Source organism: Triticum aestivum, chromosome 4B (assembly GCF_018294505.1).
Source record: "Triticum aestivum cultivar Chinese Spring chromosome 4B, IWGSC CS RefSeq v2.1, whole genome shotgun sequence".
Classification (NCBI taxonomy): domain Eukaryota; kingdom Viridiplantae; phylum Streptophyta; class Magnoliopsida; order Poales; family Poaceae; genus Triticum; species Triticum aestivum.
Window position 1 is genome coordinate 75,730,196 of NC_057804.1, and position 11,997 is coordinate 75,742,192.

The window sequence follows — 11,997 nt, forward strand, 5'->3', positions numbered from 1 at the left end:
AAATTTTCAACCAATTTAGCCCAACCATTTTGAAATTTGGGATGTTTTTGTAAGAATCGGTCAAATTTTCTTCAAGAAATCAAAGTACTCAAAAAAACTGAAATTTTTACAGTAATTCAAAACATGTTAAATGATCAATCCGGGAATTTTTAGCTAACTTGGCCCAGCCATTTAAATTTTGGACAGCTTTTGTAAGATAAAAGTGGTTGATTTGTGTTTTCGTTACTGCTTAGTTCTGGAGTTGTGGTTTTCTGTTAAAATCCTCTAGTGTTGTGGTTTTGTGTTACCTTACCCCCAAAAGTTGTGTATTTGTGCAACTCTCTCTTTATTTTTCTTCGTCTAGTTGTATGCGTATGAGTTTTTGCACCTAGAATTTATACAACTAGATGATACCCCACATGTTGTTGCAGGAATATTTTGTAACATATTTCAATGTGATTCATTGTATATGAAACATGAATATTTGAAGTAATAATATCAAAAGCCAAAACTAAAAATACATACAATGTTTATTAAATATATATAGCATAATAGAATGAAAATTCTCATGTATGTTTGCATGTTGAGATGGGTCTTTTTTCATGCATGTCATGATGAAGTGGCATATGCTCGCATGTTGAGAGACATATGGTAAAGGGGTGGGCCTTTTCTCGTGCATATTGTGCGATGATGTGGCATGCTTGCATGTCGAGAGAAATAGTTAGTGGGGGCTATCTATTTAGATATAGAAGATTAGTTATGATCATACAAAAATTGTGGTATGAGATGATGTGGCATGTTTTTTTTTCAAAACGGAGGCAAAAGATTTGCCTCGTCTATTAAATAAGGGAGGGACAAGGTTCAGGGTTTTACAACACCCACATACACGGCATGACAATTACTCGCGCAAAAAATGACCCCTAGTCTTTTTGCACCAGCGGTGATCTAGAGATTTGCCTCCTCCAAAATGGTGCTGAGAAGGATAAGAGGCGGCCTGCTCTTGTGGTGGAACTGAAGGAAATATGCCCTAGAGGCAATAATAAAGTTGTTATTTTATATTTCCTTATATCATGATAAATGTTTATTATTCATGCTATAATTGTATTAACCGGAAACTTGATACATGTGTGGATACATAGACAAAATACTGTGTCCCTAGTAAGCCTCTACTAAACTAGCTCATTAATCAAAGATGGTTAAGTTTCCTAACCATAGACATGTGTTGTCATTTGATGAACAGAATCACATCATTAGGAGAATGTTGTGATGGGCAAGACCCATTCGTTAGCTTAGCAATATGATCGTTCAGTTTTATTGTATTGCTTTCTTCATGTCATATACATATTCCTTTGACTATGAGATTATGCAACTCCCGGATACCGGAGGAATACCTTATGTGCTATCAAACGTCAAAACGTAACCGAGTGATTATAAAGATGCTCTACAGGTATCTCCGAAGGTGTTTGTTGGGTTGGCATAGATCGAGATTAGGATTTGTCACTCCGAGTATCGGAGAGATATATCTGGGCCCTCTCGGTAATACACATCATAAGAAGCCTTGCAAGCAAAGTGAGTAATGAGTTAGTTGCAGGATGATGTATTACGGAACAAGTAAAGAGACTTGCTGGTAACGAGATTGAACTAGGTATGAAGATACCGACGATCAAAACTTGGGCAAGTAACATATCGATGAGAAAGGGAATAATGTATGTTGTCATAACGGTTCGACCGATAAAGATATTTGTAGAATATGTGAGAGCCAATATGAGCATCCAGGTTTCGTTATTCGTTATTGACCGGAGAGGTGTCTCGGTCATGTCTACATAGTTCTCGAACCCGTAGGGTCCGCACGCTTAACATTCGATGACGATATTGTATTATATGAGTTATATGATTTGGTGACTGAATGTTGTTCGGAGTCCGGAATGAGATCAGAAACATGACAAGGAGTCTCGAAATGGTCGAGCAGTAAAGATTAATAAATAGGACGATGGTATTCAGACACCAGAAGTATTCCGGAGGGTACCGGGTACATATCGAGTCATCGGAAAGGAGTTTCGGGCAACCCTGGCAAAGATATGGGCTTAATGGGCCGAGGGAGGGACATACCAACCCACAAGGGGCTGGTGCACCCCTTTCCCTGGCTGCAGGCCCTAGAGGAAGGAAAGGAGGGGGCGCCACCTCTTCCTGCCTTTCCCCCTTGGCAGGAGAAAGGAAAGGGGGGGGGGCACCTCCTCCTTTCCCCCCCTCATTGCCAAAAGAAGGAAAGGGGGGGCGCCGACCTAGGGCAGGAGCCCAAGTAGGATCCCTCCTACTTGGGGCGCCCCAAGGCTGCTCCCCTCCCCCTCCCACCTATATATACATGGGAAGGGGGCACCTAGAACACACACCAACAATCGTTAGCCGTGTGCGGTGCCCCCCTCCATAGTTTACGCCTCTGGTCATATCTTCGTAGTGCTTAAGCGAAGTCCTACGCGGATCACTTCACCATCACCTTCACAATGCCGTCGTGCTGGTGGAACTCATCTACTTCCTTGACACCTTGCTGGATCAATAAGGCGAGGACCGTCATCGCGATGAACGTGTGCAGATCTTGGAGGTGCCGTACGTTCGATACTTGATCGGTCGGAGTTAGAAGAAGTTTGACTACATCAACCGCGTTGTCAAACGTTTCCGCTTTTGGTCTACGAGGGTTCATAGACACACTCTCTCCCTCCTTTTTCTATTCATCTCCTAGATAGATCTTGCGTGAGCGTAGGAGTTTTTGAAATTGCATGCTATGTTTCCCAACAGTAGCATCCAAACCAGGTCTATGAGTAGATGATATGCATGAGTAGAGCACAAAGAGTTGTGGGCGGTGATCGTCATACTACTTACCACCAATGTCTTATTTTGATTCGGCGGTATTGTTGGATGAAGCGGCCCGGACCAACCATACAAGACCACGTTCATGAGACCGGTTCCACCGACAGACATGCAACTAGTTTTGCATAAAGGTGGACGATGGGTGTCTGTTTCTCCTACTTTAGTTGAATCAAATTTGACTGCGGGCAATCCTTGTTGAAGGTTAAAACAACAAACTTGATAAATCACCGTTGTGGTTTTGTGTCGTAGGTAAGAACGGTTCTTGCTAGAAGCCCGTAGCAGCCACGTAAAACTTGCAACAACAAAGTAGAGGACGTCTAACTTGTTTTTGTAGGGCATGCTTGTGATGTGATATGGTCAAGACATGATGTGCTATGCGTTATTGTATGATATGATCATGTTTTGTAAGAGTTATCGGCAACTGGCAGGAGCCTTATGGTTGTCGCTTTATTGTATGAAATGCAAACACCATGTAATAGCTTTACTTTATCACTATGTGTTAGCGATAGTTGTATAAGCAATAGTTGGCGAGACGACCACGACGCTATGATGGAGATCAAGGTGTCAAGCCGGCGACAATGGAGATCATGACGATGCTTTGGAGGTGGAGATCAAAAGCACAAGATGATGGTGGCCATATCATGTCACATATTTTGATTGCATGTGATGTTTATCTTTATGCATCTTATTTTGCTTAGTACGGCGGTAGCATTATAAGACGATCCCTTAACTAAATTTCAAGGTATAAGTGTTCTCCCCGAGTATGCACCGTTGCAACAGTTCTTTATGCTAAGACACCATGTGATGATCGGGTGTGATAGGCTCTACGTTCACATACAATGGGTGCAAGACAGTTTTGCACATGCGGAATACTCAGGTTAAACTTGAGAAGCCTAGCATGTACAGACATGGCCTCGGAATACTGGAGACCGAAAGGTCGAACATGAATCATACAGTAGATATGACATAGAGATGTTCACCATCGATGACTATTCCATCTCACGTGATGATCGAACATGGTTTAGTTGATTTGGACCACGTATCATTTAGATGACTTGGGGGATGTCAATCTAAGTGGGAGTTCTTAAGTAATATGATTAATTGAACTTAATTTATCGTGAACTTAGTCTTGATAGTATTTCCAAATTATGTTGTAGATCAATAGCTTGCGTTGTAGCTCCCCTATGTTTTTGATATGTTCCTAGAGAAAACTAAGTTGAAAGATGCTAGTAGCAAAGATGCGTACTGGGTCCGTGATCTAAAAATTGTCCTCATTGCTGCGGAGAAGAATTATGTCCTTGATGCACCGCTAGGTGACAGACCTATTGCAGGAGAAAATGCAGACATTATGAATGTTTGGCAAGCTCGATATTATGACTACTTGACAGTTTAGTGCGCCATGCTTTAACGACTTAGACTCGGGGCTTCAAAAACGTTTTGAACGGCACGGAGCATATCAGATGTTCCAAGAGCTGAAATTGGTATTTCAGCCTCATGACCGTGTCGAGAAGTATGAGACCTCTGACAAGTACTTTGCCTACAAGATGGAGGAAAACAGCTCAACTCGTGAGCATGTGCTCAGAATGTGTGGGTACTATAATCACTTCAATCAAGTGGGAGTTAATCTTCCAGATAAGATAGTGATTGACATATTTCTCTAGTCACTATCACCAAGCTACTAGAACTTCGTGATGAATTATAATATGCAAAGGATGACAAAAATGATTCCTGAGTTTTCGCAATACTGAAATCACCGAAGGTAGAAATCAAGAAAAAGCATCAAGTGTTGATGGTTAACAAGACCACTAGTTTCAAGAAACAGATCAAGGGAAAGAAAGGGAACTTCAAGAAGAATGACAAGCAAGTTGTCACTCCTGTTCAGAAGCCCAAAGCTGGACCTAAGTCTGAAACTGAGTGCTTCTACTGCAAAATAATGATCACTAGAAGCGGAACTACCCCAAATATTTGGCGGATAAGAAGGATGGCAAAGTGGACAAAGGTATATTTGATATACATGTTATTGATGTGTACCATACTAGTGCTCGTAGTAGCCCCTGGGTATTTGATACCTGTTCGATTTCTAAGATTAGTAACTTGAAACAGGAATTGCAGAATAAACGGAGACTAGTTGAGGGTGAAGTGATGATGTGTGTTGGAAGTGGTTACAAGATTGATATGATCATCATCGCACACTCCCTATACTTTCAGGATTAGTGTTGAACCTAAATATATGTTATTTAGTGTTTGCATTGAGCATGAACAAGATAGGATCGTGTTTATTGCAATAAGGTTATTCATTTAAGATAGAGAATAATTGTTATTCTGTTTACTTGAATAAAACCTTCTATGGTCATACACCCAATGTTAATGATTTATTGAATCTCGATCGTAGTGATACACATATTCATAATATTGATGCCAAAAGATGCAAAGTTGATAACGTTAGTGCAACATACTTGTGGCACTGCTGTTTAGGTCATATTGGTGTAAAGCGCATGAAGAAACTCCATGCTAATGGGCTTTTGGAATCACTTGATTTTGAATCATCTGATACTTGCGAACCATGCCTCATGGGTAATATGACTAAAACTCCGTTCTCCGGAACAATGGAGCGAGCCAATGACTTATTGGAAATAATACATACTGATGTATGCGGTCCGATGAGTGTCGAGGCACGCGATGAGTATCATTATTTTCTAACCTTCACAGATGATTTAAGCAGATATGGGTATATCTACTTAATGAATCACAAGTCTAAAACATTTGAAAAGTTCAAAGAATTTCAGCGTGAAGTGCAGAATCATCGTAACAAGAAAATAAAGTTTCTACAATCTGACCATGGAGGCGAATATTTGAGTTACGAGTTTGGCCTTCATTTAAACAATTTGGAAGTGTTTCACAACTCACGCCACCTAGAACTCCACAGCGTAATGGTGTGTATGAATGTCGTAACCATACTTTATTAGATATGGTGCGATCTATGATGTCTCTTACCAATTTACCACTATAATTTTGGGGTTATGCATTAGAGACAGATGCATTCACATTAAATAGGGCACCGTCTAAATCTGTTGAGACGGCACCGTATGAACTGTGGTTTGGCAATAAACCTAAGCTGTCATTTCTTAAAGTTTGGGGTTGCGACACTTATGTCAAAAGGCTTCAGCCTGATAAGCTCGAACCCAAATTAGAGAAGTACGTCTTCATAGGATACCCTAAGGAAACAATTGGGTACACCTTCTACCACAGATCCGAAGGCAAGATCTTTGTTGCCAAGAATGGAACTTTTCTAGAGAAGGAGTTTCTCTCAAAAGAAGTGAGTGGGAGGAAAGTAGAACTTGATGAGGTAAATGTACCTCCTCTCGAATTGGAAAGTAGCACATTATAGAAAACCGTTCTCGTGATGCCTACACCAACTAGAGAGGAAGCTAATGATGATGATCATGAAACTTCAGATCAAGTTACTACTGAATTTTGTAGGTCGACCAGAACATGATCTGAACCAGAGTGGTACGGTAATCTTGTCCTGGAAGTCATGTTACTAGACCAAGGCGAACCTATGAACTATGAAGAAGCTATGATGAGCCCAGATTTCGACAGATGGTTTGAGGCTATGAAATCTCCATCTATGAGAACAAAGTGTTGACTTTGGTGGACTTGCCCGATGATCGGCAAGCCATAGAGAATAAATGGATTTTCAAGAAGAAGATTGACACTGATGTAATGTTACTGTCTATAAAGTTTGATTTGTCGCAAAAAGTTTTCGACAAGTTCAGGGGTTGACGGTGAGACTTTATCAACCATAGCGATGCTTAAAGTCCGTTCGAATCATGTTAGCAATTGCCACAATTTTATTAAATCTGGCAAATGGATGTCAAAACTGCATTCCTTGAATGGATATCTCTCAGAAGAGTTGTATATGATGCAACCATAATGGTTTGTCAATCCTAAAGGTGCTAACAAGGTGTGCAAGCTCCAATGATCCATCTATGGACTGGCGCAAGCATCTCAGAGTTGGAATATAGGCTTTGATGAGGTGATCAAAGCATATGGTTTTATACAGACTTACGGTGAAGCCTGTATTTACAAGAAAGTGAGTGGGAGCTCTGTAGCCTTTCTGATATTATATGTGGTTTACATATTATTGATTGGAAATAATATATAATTTTTGGATATCATAAAAGGATACTTGAATAAGTATTTTTCAATAAAAGACCTCGGTAAAGCTACTTATGTATTGGGCATCAAGATCTATAGAGATAGATCGAGGCGCTTAATAGGACTTGCAAAAAGCACACAACTTGACAAGATTTTGAGGGAATTCAAAATGGATCAGTCAAAGAAGGAGTTCTAGTAAGACTCAAAAGCCCGACCACGACAGAAGATAGAGAGAATGAAAGTCATTCCCTATGCCTCAGCCATAGGTTCTATAGACCAGTTATGTGCCTTGCCATGAGTTTGGCAGGGGTACAATATTGATCCAGGAGTAGATCACTAGACAACGGTCAAAATTATCCTGAGAGGACTAAGGAAATATTTCTCGGTTATGGAGGTGATAAAGAGTTCGTTGTAAGGAGTTACGTCGATGCAAGCTTTTTTCACCGATCCAGATGACTCTGAGTCTCAATCTGGATACATATTGAAAGTGGGAGCAATTAGCTAGAGTAGCTCCATGCAGAGCATTGTAGACATAGAAATTTGTGAAATACATACAGATCTGAATGTGATAGACCTGTTGACTAAACTTCTCTCACAAGCAAAACATGATCGCACCTTAGTATTCTTTGGGTGTTAATCATATGGAGATGTGAACTAGATTATTGACTCTAGTAAACCTTTTGAGTGTTGGTCACATGGCGATGTGAACTATGGATGTTAATCACATAAAAATGTGAACTATTGGTCTTAAATCACATGGCGATGTGAACTAGATTATTGACTCTAGTGCAAGTGGGAGACTGAAGGAAATATGCCCTAGAGGCAATAATAAAGTTGTTATTTTATATTTCCTTACATCATGATAGATGTTTATTATTCATACTAGAATTGTATTAACCGGAAACTTGATCCATGTGTGGATACATAGACAAAATACTATGTCCCTAGTAAGCCTCTACTAGACTAGCTCGTTAACGAAAGATGGTTAAGTTTCCTAACCATAGACATGTGTTGTCATTTGATGAACGGGGTCACATCATTAGGAGAATGATGTGATGGACAAGACCCATTCCTTAGCTTAGCATTATGATCGTTCAGTTTCATTGCTATTGCTTTCTTCATGTCATATACATATTCCTTTGACTATGAGATTATGCAACTCCCGGATACCGGAGGAATACCTTGTGTGCTATCAAACGTCACAACGTAACTGGGTGATTATAAATATGCTCTACAGGTATCTCTGAAGGTGTTTGTTGGGTTGGCATAGATCGAGATTAGGATTTGTCACTCCGAGTATCGGAGAGGTATCTCTGGGCCCTCTCGGTAATACACATCATAAGAAGCCTTGCAAGCAAAGTGACTAGTGAGTTAGTTGCAGGATGATGTATTACGGAACGAGTAAAGAGACTTTCCGGTAACGAGATTGAACTAGGTATGAAGATACCGATGATCGAATCTCGGGCAAGTAACATATCGATGACGAAGGGAATAATGTGGGAGCCAATATGAGCATCCAGGTTCCGCTATTGGTTATTGATCGGAGAGGTATCTCGGTCATGTCTACATAGTTCTCGAACGCGTAGGGTCCGCATGCTTAATGTTCGATGATGATATTGTATTATATGATTATGTGATTTGGTGACCGAATGTTGTTCAAAGTCCTGGATGAGGTCACAGACATGCCGAGCAGTCTCGAAATGGTCGAGAGGTAAAGATTGATAAATAGGATGACGGTTTTTGGACACCGAAAGTGTTCCGGAGGGTACGGGGTACATATCGGGTCACAAGAAAGAAGTTTTGGGCAACCCCGACAAAGATATGGGCTTAATGGGTCAAGGGAGGGACAGACCAGCCCATAAGGGGCTGGTGCGCCCCTTTCCCTGGCTGCATGCGCTAGAGGAAGCAAAGGAGGGCGAGCCACCTCTTCCTGCCTTTTCCCCTTGGTGGGAGAAAGGAAAAGGGGGGCGCCACCTCCTCCTTCCTCCCACTCATCGCCAAAAGAAGGAAAGGGAGGTGCCGGCCTAGGGCAGGAGCCCAAGTAGGATCCCTCCTACTTGGGCGCGCCAAGGCTGCTCCCCTCCCCCTCCTACCTATATATACATGGGGAGGGGGTGCCTAGAACACACACAAACAATCGTTAGCTGTGTGCGCCAAAAACGCCCCCTCCACAGTTTACACCATCACCGTCACAAATGCCATCGTGTTGACGAAACTCATCTACTTCCTCGACACCTTGCTGGACCAAGAAGGCGAGGAATGTCACCGTGCTGAACGTGTGCGGAACTCGGAGGTGTCGTACGTTTGGTACTTGATCAGTCGGAGCTAGAAGAAGTTCAACTACATTAACCGCGTTGTCAAACGCTCCCGCTTTCGGTCTACGAGGGTACATAGATACACTCTCCCCTATCATTGCTATGCATCTCCTAGATAGATCTTGCGTGAGCGTAGGAATTTTTTTGAAATTACATGCTACATTTCCCAACAGGAACACCCTGGCATTTTGCTCATTGCAGATGGTCCAGGAGACAAGCATAGTGAGGGAGGTCATAGCACTCTGGTTGGGGATGTGATTGCCTATTCTCTTGTCCCACCAACTACGGACGGAATCGTGAAGGTGCCAATCGGTGGTGTCCATGCGAGAAATGCCAAGCTTTTCGATGATAGTCCTCCAGAGCCGGAGCGTGTAGCGGCACTTGAAGAAAAGATGTGGACCCGTTTGTTGCTCCCTCGAGCAGAGAGGGCATAGCCCACAGTTTTCCCAAACCCCGTCGTTCTAAGCGGTCGACGGTCTAGATCCTATCTTGGATAGCCAACCAAGCAAAAAAATTACCTTGTGGGGGCCCAAGCCTTCCAAACCATGCAGCCATAGGGGAGAGAGTTAGCCAAAGGAACTGGGCCTAATATGCGGCGGTCACCATGTAGATCCCGTCATTCGAGGGCTTCTAAGAGATATCATCCTCAATCTACTCATCAAGATGAACCTCACTGACCAGCATCCAAAGACTGAAGAATTCTCGAATGTGTTCACCGGAGACAATAGTGTTGTGTCTGATTTTGAAGATCCAAGCATTGCCGTTTAGAGCCTCCCTCACCTTCCAGTTCTTTCTTCTTGAGGCCTCATAGATAAGCGGTGCAATGTCCTTGGGTTTCCGGTCGAGCATCCAAGGGGAGTCCCAAAAAGGCGTTTTGGCTCTGTTCCCCACGGTGATGGTAGTGGAGGCATAGAAGAAGTTGAGATCATCCTCCGTGCAAGGATTGCCAAACCCCACCCATAATCTGTGAGGTTCCTTCAACTCATACCAAGGCCATCGAAGACTTAGAGCCCGTGCAAATTTACCGGTATTAAGCACCCCGAGGCCACCATACTCCTTTGGCCCGCAGATCATATCCCAATTAACCTTGCATTTGGCACCCGTCGTCTTGTCTGCCCCGGACCAGAGAAAAGCTCTATCAATCTTGTTTAGTCTATGAAGAGTGCTTGGAGGTACGATGAGAGGTGTGATGTAGTACACCGCTTGGGAACATAAAACCGACTTGACTAGGGTCGTGCAGCCAATGGTTGTGATGTCCTGCCCTTCCCAAGCAACCAGCTTGCCAGCTGCCTTATCCTCAAGATATTGGAAATCCACCTTCTTAAGTTGCGATACTGAGAGAGGTAGGCCTAAGTATCTCACTGGGAAGGACGCACGGGTCGCCGGCATGCTCCCGAGGATGCGACCCAGGTTGAGGTGGTTGCATCTAATTGGCATGACCGAGCTCTTCAGAAAATTGGTATCAATGCCCGTAACCTCACCAAAACCACACATGATCGAGGCAAGGTTATCAATGTCCTGCTTGATATGAGCGACAAAGACCGCGACGTCATCCGCATAGAGAGAGGTTCGTACTGAGGCCCCCCATCCATGAATCTTATGAAGGAGGCCTTTGCTCGTTGCCAATTCAAGGAGCTTGTGCAGGGGGTCGATCACAATGACAAAGGGAAGGGGGGACATGGAGTCTCCCTTCCGAAACCCGTGGCCATGCATGATTGGCATACCAGGCATCCCATTGAGGAGGATGCGAGATGAAGAAGTCAAAAGAAGAGCTGCAATCCAATCACGAAATTTGGGCGGGAACCCCATGCACTGCAGAAGATCCAGAATGTAGCGCCACTTGACCAAAGCAAATGCCTTCTTGATGTCCAGTTTGAAAATCAGGGCGGGTGTTTAACACCTGTGAAGTCTTCTAGCAAAGTTTCTAATGTACATGAAATTGTGGTGAATGCTATGCCTCTTGATGAACGCACTTTGAGCGTTGGACACTAGACCATCCATGTGAGGGGCAAGACAGAGCGAGAGGACCTTGGTGGTGATTTTGGTGATGGCATGGATGAGACTAATGGGCCTGTAGTCGGAGATGCCCTCCGCACCCTCCTTTTTGGGAAGGAGAACAACATTGGCGGAGTTGAGCCATTGGAGGTCAGAAGTGTGGAGGGATTCAAAGCGCTCAATGACCCTCATGATCGCTTGCTTGATAATGCCCCAACACTTTTTGAAATAAAATGCCCGTGAATCCATGCGGCCCGGGCGCCTTGTCACCGGGCATCTCCTTGGTGGCTTCCCACACCTCGTCCTCGGTGATGGTAGCATCCAGACCCAGCAATGCATGGTGCTTGTCGGTGTCAAAACCGGTGGATCTCGGGTAGGGGGCCCCGAACTATGCGTCTAGGCGGATGGTAACAGGAGACAAGGGACACGATGTTTTTACCCAGGTTCGGGCCCTCTCGATGGAGGTAAAACCCTACTCCTGCTTGATTAATATTGATGATATGGGTAGTACAAGAGTAGATCTACCATGAGATCAGAGAGGCTAAACCCTAGAAGCTAGCCTATGGTATGATTGTTGTTCGTCCTACGGACTAAAACCCTCCGGTTTATATAGACACTGGAGAGGGCTAGGGTTACACAGAGTCGGTTACAATGGGAGGAGATCTACATATCCGTATCGCCAAGC